Source organism: Triticum dicoccoides, chromosome 2A (genome assembly GCF_002162155.2).
Source record: "Triticum dicoccoides isolate Atlit2015 ecotype Zavitan chromosome 2A, WEW_v2.0, whole genome shotgun sequence".
NCBI lineage: Eukaryota > Viridiplantae > Streptophyta > Magnoliopsida > Poales > Poaceae > Triticum > Triticum dicoccoides.
Window position 1 is genome coordinate 30,413,875 of NC_041382.1, and position 10,789 is coordinate 30,424,663.

The window sequence follows — 10,789 nt, forward strand, 5'->3', positions numbered from 1 at the left end:
AATCCAGCGATCCATTGAGACGAACAAAGCCAATCTATTGATTTTCTCCTCCGGCGGCCGAGTTAAGCTAAATTGCAGGTTATATCCATTCTTCGGTCTCCTCCTTACATCAGGAGAGCAGGACCGCGAACGGCAGCGCGGCAGGGAGGACATGAAGGAATGGAAGGTTCAAGCCATCTTCCGATCTCCAATTTCTTAAGCATCGTCGCTTTGATAACCGGCGATCACGTGAGGCCTTGATTGTGAGTTGCAATTTACGTCCGCTATTTAGTTCTGCAAAATTCTTCTAGCTATTTATTTTTTTCATCTATTAGGCGTCTCGTATTGCAAGATCCAAGTCATGTCTTTGATTAGAAAACATGAATCTAGTTACCAAAAGCGTAGAAAGAAACAAAAAAAATCAAAGATTTAGTGAGGTAAGGCCCATTTTCGAGTTTGGCACAGGGCCTCGGATTTTGCCGGCTTGGTCCTGCAGATAGTGACCTCTTGGAGTTAAGCATAGATGATTTCCAAAGCAAGAAGTGAGATGTTTTATTTGGGACTCACCCAAACACACTTCTGCTCATTCTCGTGCTTAAACTATATATCTTCAATAATCTGCAATAGAAAATGGTGTCAAGAAAGACCAACTTAATAAAATGGGTCGCAGCATATAGTCAATAACCATCCAGGTGTGTGCCATATTTGTTTTATGAAAACCAGAACAAAGTTATTTATGTGCATCTCTAGTTATAAACCAACTGAAATTAGTAAAATGTCTGAGGTGAAAACACATAAAAAATAATGGACTAAAAAATAGCAGGATTGAGCACCACATCCCAAGTGTTGCATGTTGAAAAGGGTAATCGTTAAGACTTGGAACAAGTGGATGGAGGGCAGAGGCAGACCAAGGCTCAATGGCGAGAAAGTGAGAGGGCGGGAGGGCGGGCCGTTAGCCCGTTACCCCTCGTCTGAACTAAAACCAAATGTGTCAGAACTCAGAACCACAGAGTTGAAGAATCCAGCTTCAAAGGATGTACACTTTTGAAGGAATCTCACCGTGTAAGAAGGCGGAGAGGCTGCCCTTCGGAATGTAATGGAGAATGTGATGGAAGACGAGCAGCTTCTTCCCCTTGAGGCCGAGGTAGTAGGCTCTGACCGAGAGCAGGTTGGGATGCCAGACGTTACCGAGCGCCACCGCCGCAGTCCCGAACTCCTCCTGGCCTCCCACAGCCGCTCAGGTCCACCATGTTGCCGTCCTCCAGCATCGCCTTGTACACCGTGTCGTATGTGCTCTTCCCCATGATCTCTGCCGTGGCGCACAGCAGGTCATCGGCCGTGAACGCCAGCGGCCCGTCGAAGTGCATCATCTTGCCACCCACGTCGCCGCCGGACTCCGCCTCGGACGCCCCCGGCTTCTTGCCTCGCCCGCCAACTGCAGCGACGCCGGACTCCGCCTCGGACGCCCCCCGGCTTCTTGCCTCGCCCGCCACCTGCAGCGGCGCCAGACTCCGCTTCGGACGCCCCCGGCTTCTCGCCTCGCCGAGCAGCTGCAGCGGCGCCGGCGTCGGCGTCCTTGCTTGACGACTGCTTCCCGCTCCGTGCTCCAGTGGATGAAGGGCAGAGGCGGAGCAGGGCTCAACGGCGAGCCATCACCCCACGTCGCCGCGGCCCAGTTCAATGAAGTTTCTCAGGAGATATGAGATTGGAATCGAGGGGGTGGACCAGGTGGGGCGGGTCCAACCAACGAAGAAAGAAAAGAAGGGGGCTGGAAGGAGGTTTTTTTTTTCGAGGGTAAGGCTGGAGGGAGTTGAGACGTGCGTCGTGGCCTCGTGAGTGGGTGGGTCGCAGCTATTTTTTTCAATGTGTGCGTGCCAAGAAGGGTAGCGAGCGAGGTTGAACCATGGAGCGAGGTTGAATCATCACAACGTTCGATTCTACTTTAATACTCTCTCTGTCTAGGTGTATAAGAAAATTAAATAATCCCAAAACCTTTAGACGCGGGGCATTAACTTCTACCTCGTTTCTTCTTTTTTGACATATCAAACAATAATAGATGCTGGTTTGGATGTTTTTAATGACTTGAGACTACCAGACACAACATGTAGTGATTAGTTCATTGCATGCAATGCTATTAATTAGCAAATAAAAATTAAGTTCTTTTGTTTTTCTCTTTTTCTTGATCACGATGCATAACCTAAGATGAATTATTCGCCTAGACCGAGAGAGTAGTAGAGATAGAATAGATATAAAAATAGATAGTAGATGCTAATGACTTTTCACGATTATATATAGATCGAACATTTGTTAGACGTGTTCCCAGTTATGTTGCTTAACTTCCTAGTTATAATTTCAAATAGTTCACTTAACTGTGTTAAAAAAAGGGTATCAATAAGTGCCGAACGTGCTGTTTTCAGTCTCCTGGCTCCGAACGCGCTCAGCGTCCTTCAATATTTTCGCCCAAATCTTAAAGCAGCAAGGGCGCCACGTCACTTTTTTATCAGTTCGGGAAATATTGCGTCGTCCCGAACGCCCGGCACGCACCTCTCCCCTTATCCATTTCTTCCGTTCCCCATCGACACTCACTTCGTGGCGAGGAGCTTGGCAGCGAGGCGCTCGACGGCAGAGACAACGAGCGGGAGGAGGTGTGCGGCGGCGGAGACGAGGAGCTGGAGGAGCCGTGTGGCGACGCGGTGTTTCCAAACCCTCGATAGTGGAGGCAGTACTCGGCGGCGATGCAGGTGCGTGGCGTCGTGTTGACGGCGGCGATGCCGGTGCGCGGCATCCGTGCGTGGGCACGTCGTTGCGGGGAACGACTCCCTGACGGGATCACGGGGAACGGCGGCCTGACGAGGAGATCCGGTGTCCTCGTCGCCGCCGTATGTCGGAGCGCCGCGGCCGCTCGCCGGTGAGTCCCCACGGTGCCCTTTCTATTTCCTTCTCCCCCTCCTTGCTCATATCCATGCGTCGGTGGCCAGGGATGGCTCGCGCCGGTGCTATCCACGCCCGGCGGCAGCCACACGATGCCAGCGTCGGCAAGCTGGAACGTCTCGCCGACCTGGGCGCCTCCTTCAGCGGCGCTAGGATCTCCTGCAATCGGGCGGTGCTGGAGCTCCACTACGGCAGCGGTCATTGCCCCTACAAACGCTAGGTGCTGGCACAGCACCAGGAGATGGGCCGCCTATGCAAGGACGTTGCAGGCCACAGGTTCAGACTTCAGACATTTCAGCTTTCTACCATCAGTCGGGTGCTTACCTTTTGTCATGCTTCTACGTAGGAATGCAACAAATTGGTAAATTTACCATGCGCCCAGTACAAATTATTCAACTTTTTGCCATGATCGTTATAGCATTTGTACTAAAATTGCAACGCCACTAATTTTCAATTTTTGTACTAAAATTGCCATGCCACCATTTGTTCAATGCGATTTTGTTCAATTGGCATTGTCTTATATCACATAATTGTTAGGTTCATCTCTCTCCGTTCAAACCCAACGGGTCGAACGGGCCCCTGACTCGCGCCCTGATCGAGGGTGCCCAAGCAAATCATGGTTGGTGGCCCCCTGTGACCCGTGCTATATAAACAGAGGTGACGGTCCGGGCATGACTTACGACGTTAATCGCTGCCACAATCCCCACCTACAATCTCTACCGATCTAGGATTAGCGCGGTGCTCACGGGAAGCATACCACCGTCGCCATCTCTCTGCCATCACCAGCCCCTACTTCACCATGGCCGGCGCTGGATCGAGTTCATCTGGACAAGCAGAAGGTAGGTTCACCGGAATGATCTAACTTATCCGATACAAAGCAATCTATCAATGGTATTAGCCAGATCGGCTTAGACTTTTTTAGTTGAAAAGAAATCACAGAAAAAATCCCTTTTCCCAAAGAACCCTAGAAGGGCAACGAAATCTCAAAGAAAAGTTGTGCCTCCGTCATGGCCGCACCCGTTCCTCTTGATCCTCACACGCATCGGCAAGCCGAGGTGCGGGGAAGAAGCACACATCCTCTCCAAGGGGGCAAAAGGGCACCACCACCGCACCGCTTGATGGCAGCGCGCTCTCCTTCGGGATCTCGCGCGCACCGGCAAGGGTGGCGGGGGAGGCGCCGCTGTATCACACAGACAGAAGAGCAGAGCAGGGCTCTGTTGGCGTCACTGATCCCTCTCTCCCACTAACTTCGGTGTAAGAAGAAGGAAACAGAAAGGGGGAAGGGAAAGGAGGCACGGGCGTGGCGCGGTGGAACCGCTATCGTCGCCGGTGGCTGGCCCGAGCGGCCGGGGAGCAGCTTCTGCCTCCGCCGTTTTCGGGTGTAGAAGGGGATCGAGAAGAGAGTGGGGGCGCTAGGGTTGGACTGGGGTCGGACTCCCTGTTTTGTTCCAGCGAAACCAGCGGACAGCCGTCCGATCGTGTTGAACGGTCTAGATGAAAACCCTAGCCTCCCACTAGCCTTTTGGGCCGGAAGTGATCGCGGGCTAGGCCGAGGCAGGCCGGCTCGCACTGGGCGTGGCGCGGGGAGCAGGCCATGGGCCGCTTCGTACGTTGCGGGCCTTCTCGCGCACTAGGCACAAGCTCTAGCCGCTGGCGGGCGCTAGGCCGGGCTGTTTTCGGCCAGGCGCGATGCGCTGATACGCAGAGCGCGCACGAACAGGCCACGGCGGTCCAGCTGCAAATTTTTTTATGTAGTTTTCTATCCAGTTTTTTTGGGCAGATTTATAGTAGATTTTATATACAATTTTTCCCAATGAAAATTCTGTTTAGAAAATAGAAAAGAACAAAGTAAACAGAAGAAGTTCTGAAAATGAAAATAGAAAATTTTCTGAAAAGAAATGTTTATGAATTTTTTGTAAAGAAAATAATAAAGTTCATGGTTTTTTATTCATGTTTCTACGCTGCGTAAATAATTCATAGTGCTCTTTTACAAAGAAAATAAAAGTTTAAATAGAATTATTTTTTAAGAGCATGTTAAAGTGATTATTAAAATGAATATGATTATGTTATTTTTATGACCAACATTGTTAATAACATGATCATGTTTTATTATTGAAATTTAAAGGTGCATTTGTTTCTAATATTTTGCCCAACGGTAATATAGATTTAATTGTATAGACAATTGTATGTTTAATTTGACCAACGTTAGATTAATGCATATGATTGTTATACTGATGTCACTTAAATTGTGATTTCAGGAGGCTTTCACTTGATGAGTTTACTAAAAGATGTTCCGACACTCAGAGGTGACAATCACACTGAGTGGAGGAAGAAAGTTGAACTGGCATTTGTCTGTGCTGATCTGGACTGGGTCTTGGAAGAACCACAGCCGGTCACACCTATAGAGCCAGTAAGAGAGGTCACTGATGATGATGCTGCATGGGCTAAAAAGAGGGGGGATTATGCTCCCTTGGAGATGTCATACATCATAGAAAACCAAAAGTGGGTCCATGCAAACAAAAAGTGCATGGCATTTATAAAGAATATAATTGAGAGCACCATTGTGGGCTCCATTGCAAAGTGCACTTCCGCAGGGGAGTTGCTTACAAATATAAATAGTCTGTTCACTGGCTCTTCAATGATATATGCCATCCAGGTGTTAGAGCAACTGGTGACAGAACGCTACATGGGTGGTAGTCATAGAATAAGAGAGCACATCCTCAGGATGAGCAATATGGCAGCAAAGCTAAAGCCCATGGATGAGGATCTGGAGATCAAACCAAAGCTCCTGGTCCATCTGGTCATGGTCTCACTGCCAAAGGAGTTTGAAACTTTTGTTGTAAACTACAATATGTCACCTGGAACATGGGACATTGAAAAGACAATAGCAATGTGTGTCCAAGAAGAGGACAGACTCAAAGCCTCACATGGTGGTACACTCAACTATGTGAAGGGTCACAAGAAAAAGAATTACAATCAAAACAACAAAAGTTCTCCTTCAAAGCCACAAGGAAAAGCTCCCTATCAGCATCAGCGTCAGCAACAACCTTTTCTAGTGGACAAAGACACTTGTCTGCACTGTAAGAAGACCGGGCATTACAAGAAAGACTGCCCTGTTTGGCTGAAGTCCTTAATGGCAAAGCAAGGTAACAACATTGTTTCCTTAGTTAATGAATCCTTGTACACACAGTTTTTGAAATCTACTTGGTGGATTGATTCAGGAGCAACTGTTCATGTTGCAAATTGTTTACAGGGATTCCAATCGACCTGGACTACGCTAAGAAGAGAAAGAGGCATTGAGGTAGCAAATGGAGTTCAAGCGGAAGTTGAAGCTGTCGGCGACATCTCCTTGGAGTAAGCTGATGGATTCAATCTTCTACCAAGAGATGTTCTTTATGTTCCCTCATGTAATAGAAACTTAATTAGCGTTTCATGTTTGGACAAAGAAAATTATGAGTGTTATTTTGGACATGGCAAGTGTGCCATATGGTATAATAATGCTTATGTGGGTGATTCTTTATTACACGATGAGCTTTATTCGTTATCACTTCGTGAAAAAGTGCATTATGAATGCAATGTGAATGAACATGTTTCCGCGTCGAATAAAGAACAAAAGAAAAGAAAGAGAACATTCTACTCATCGAAATTATGGCACTGTCGCTTGGGCCAATATTTCGAAGGGGAGAATAGAAAGATTAGTCAAAAGTGAAATTCTCCCTCCGTTAGAATTCTCAGACATAGAACAATGCATAGATTGCATTAAAGGAAAGTACGTAAAACAAATCAAAAAAAGGTGCAATCCATAGCACAGGCACACTAGAAATCATTCACGTTGATATTTGTGGACCATTTCCGGTGAAAAGTGTGGATGGATATGATTCGTTCATAACATTCACAGATGACTACTCTCGCTATGGATATATTTATCCAATCAAAGAAAGATCTAAAGCATTAGATAAATTTAAAATATTCAAAGTGGAAGTTGAAAATCAACATGATAAAAGAATAAAATATTCACAGATGAGTACTACGGTCGGCACACTCCATATGGCCAAGTCCCTAGACCTTTTGCGAAGTTCTTGCAGGAGACTGGCATAGTAGCCCAGTATTCAATGCGGGCAAGCCTCAGCAAAATGGAGTAGCTGAAAGGCGCAACCGTACACTTATGGATATGGTGCGCAACATGATGAGTTATTCCAACTTGCCATTGGGATTATGGATGGAGGCGCTTAAAACCTCTATTCACATTCACAATAGAGTACCAAGAAAGTTGGTGCCCAAAACACCATACGAGCTATGGACAGGAAGGGTGCCCCCCCTAAAACACTCCAGGGTGTGGGGGTGCCCTGCTGAGGACAAAATGTTTAATCCAAACATTGCAAAGTTAGATCCCAAAACAGTGAGTTGTCACTTCATTGGCTATCCAGACAGATCAAAGGGTTTTCGTTTCTACTGCCCAGGCATATATACAAAGTTTGTAGGAACGAGACACGCAGTCTTCTTAGAGGATGAAATGATGAGGGGGAGCTTGGTGGCTTGGAAAATTATCCTTGAGGAGAAGAGGGTGCATGCACCTAATCCGATGACTCGGGAGCCATTTTTCTCACTACTAGTTGCAACTCCACCCATGACAACTATGGGAGTAGACCCGGAACCTGTCCTCCAGGAGCCGACTGAACCCGTTGTTGAGCATGAAAGGGCGGTGCAACAGCAAATTTTAGAAGAAGTGCCAGAAGTTGAGGCACAGAGTGTGCCAGAAACTGAGGCCCTTAGAAGGTCTACAAGACCAAGAAAGTCATCTATTTCTTCTGACTTTAAAGTTTATAACACAGAAATGGTTCATATGGAAAAAGATCCCACCTCATATGAAGAAGCCATGAGAAGCCCTCCTTCATCGAAGTGGATGAAGGCAATGGAAGACGAGATGAAATCGATGAGTTCCAAAGATGTTTGGGACTTAGAGGAAATTCCTAAAGGAGCCAAAACAGTAGGCTATAAATGGGTGTACAAAATTAAGTATGACTCTAAAGGGCATATAGAAAATTATAAAGCACGATTGGTGGCAAAAGGATTTACACAAAGAGAAGGGATAGATTACAATGAGACATTTTCTCCAGTGTCATGTAAGGATTCCTTCAGAATCATAATGGCATTAGTTGCTTATTTTGATTTAGAGTTACATCAAATGGATGTAAAGACGGCATTTCTCAACGGGGATTTAAAAAAATGTCTACATGAAACAACCCAAGGGTTTTATCATGGAAGGCAAGGAAATTATGGGATGCCGCATGTGAAGAAATCCATTTATGGATTAAAGCAAGCCTCTAGATAGTGGTATTTAAAGTTTAAACAAACGATTAGAAGTTTTGGATTTAAAGAAAATATTGAGGATAAATGCATTTATGAAAAGTTTAAGAATGGGAAATAAATTTTCCTAATCTTGTATGTGGATGATATCCTGCTTGCTAGCAGTGATGTTAGTCTACTACAAGAAACAAAGAAGTTCTTATCCTCAAATTTTGACATAACAGATCTGTTGTAAATATGCCCTAGAGGCAATAATAAAAGGATTATTATTATTATATTTCCTTGTTCATGATGATTGTCTTTTATTCATGCTATAATTGTGTTATCCGGAAATCGTAATACATGTGTGAATACATAGACACCAACATGTCCCTAGTAAGCCTCTAGTTGACTAGCTCGTTGATCAACAGATAGTCATGGTTTCCTGACTATGGACATTGGATGTCATTGATAACGAGATCACATCATTAGGAGAATGATGTGATGGACAAGACCCAATCCTAAACATAGCACAAGATCGTGTAGTTCGTTTGGTAGAGTTTTTCCAATGTCAAGTATCTTTTCCTTAGACCATGAGATCGTGTAACTCCCGGATACCGTAGGAGTGCTTTGGGTGTACCAAACATCACAACGTAACTGGGTTACTACAAAGGTATATTACAGGTGTCTCCGAAAGTGTCTGTTGGGTTGGCATGAATCGAGACTGGGATTTGTCACTCCGTATGACGGAGAGGTATCTCTGGGCCCACTCGGTAATGCATCATCATAATGAGCTCAAAGTGACCAAGTGTTTGGTCACGGGATCATGCATTATGGTATGAGTAAAGTGACTTGCCGGTAACGAGATTGAACGAGGTATTGGGATACCGACGATCAAATCTCGGGCAAGTAACGTACCGATTGACAAAGGGAATTGTATACGGGGTTGCTTGAATCCTCGACATCGTGGTTCATCCGATGAGATCATCGAGGAGCATGTGGGAGTCAACATGGGTATCCATATCCCGCTGTTGGTTATTGACCGGAGAGTCGTCTCGGTCATGTCTACATGTCTCCCGAACCCATAGGGTCTACACACTGAAGGTTCGGTGACGCTAGGGTTGTAGAGATATGAGTATGCAGTAACCCGAAAGTTGTTCGGAGTCCCGGATGAGATCCCGGACGTCACGAGGAGTTCCGGAATGGTCCGGAGGTGAAGAATTATATATATGAAGTGCAGTTTCGGCCATCGGGAGAGTTTCGGGGGTCACCGGTATTGTACCGGGACCACGGGAAGGGTCCCGGGGGTCCACCGGGTGGGGCCACCCATCCCGAAGGGCCCCATGGGCTGAACTGTGGAGGGGAACCAGCCCACTATGGGCTGGTGCGCCCCCCTTGGCCCACCCCCTGCGCCTAGGGTTGGAAACCCTAGGGTGGGGGGCGCCCCACTTGCCTTGGGGGGTACTCCACCCCCCTGGCCGCGGCCCCCCTTGGGAGATTCAATCTCCAGGGCCAGCGCCCCCCAGGGGGCCTATATAAAGGGGGGAGGGAGGGGCAGCCACACCCTGAAGCCTTGGCGCCTCCCTCTCCCCTGCTACACCTCTCCCTCTCGCAGAAGCTCGGCGAAGCCCTGCTGCGGTGACTGCTGCATCCACCACCATGCCATCGTGCTGCTGGATCTTGATCAACCTCTCCTTCCCCCTTGCTGGATCAAGAAGGAGGAGACGTCACGCTGACCGCACGTGTGTTGAACGCGGAGGTGCCGTCCGTTCGGCGCTAGGATCTCCGGTGATTTGGATCCCCGTTCTTTGAACGCTTCCGCTCGCGATCTACAAAGGTATGTATATGCATCCGATCACTCGTTTCTAGATGAACTCATAGATGGATCTTGGTGAAAATGTAGGAAATTTTTTTGTTTTCTGCAACGTTCCCCATCAGTGGTATCAGAGCTAGGTCTATGCGTAGTTCTCTTTGCACGAGTAGAACACAATTTGTTGTGGGCGTAGATGTTGTCAACTTTCTTGCCGCTACTAGTCTTATTTTGCTTCAGCTGTATTGTGGGATGAAGCGGCCCGGACCAACCTTACACGTACGCTTACGTGATACCGGTTCCACCGACTGACATGCACTAGTTGCATAAGGTGGCTGGCGGGTGTCTGTCTCTCCCACTTTAGTTGAACCGGATTTGACGAAAAGGGTCCTTATGAATGGTAAATAGAAGTTGACAAATCACGTTGTGGCTTAAACGTAGGTAAGAAAACGTTCTTGCTAGAACCCTCTTGTAGCCACGTAAAACTTGCAACAACAATTAGAGGACGTCTAACTTGTTTTTGCAGCAAGTGTTTTGTGATGTGATATGGCCAAAGTTGTGATGAATGATGAATGATATATGTGATGTATGAGATCATGTTCTTTTAATAGGAATCACGACTTGCATGTCGATGATATGACAACCGGCAGGAGCCATAGGAGTTGTCTTTATTTTTTGTATGACCTGCGTGTCATTGAGAAACGCCATGTAAATTACTTTACTTTATTGCTAAACGTGTTAGCCATAGTAGTAGAAGTAATAGTTGGCGAGCAACTTCATGGA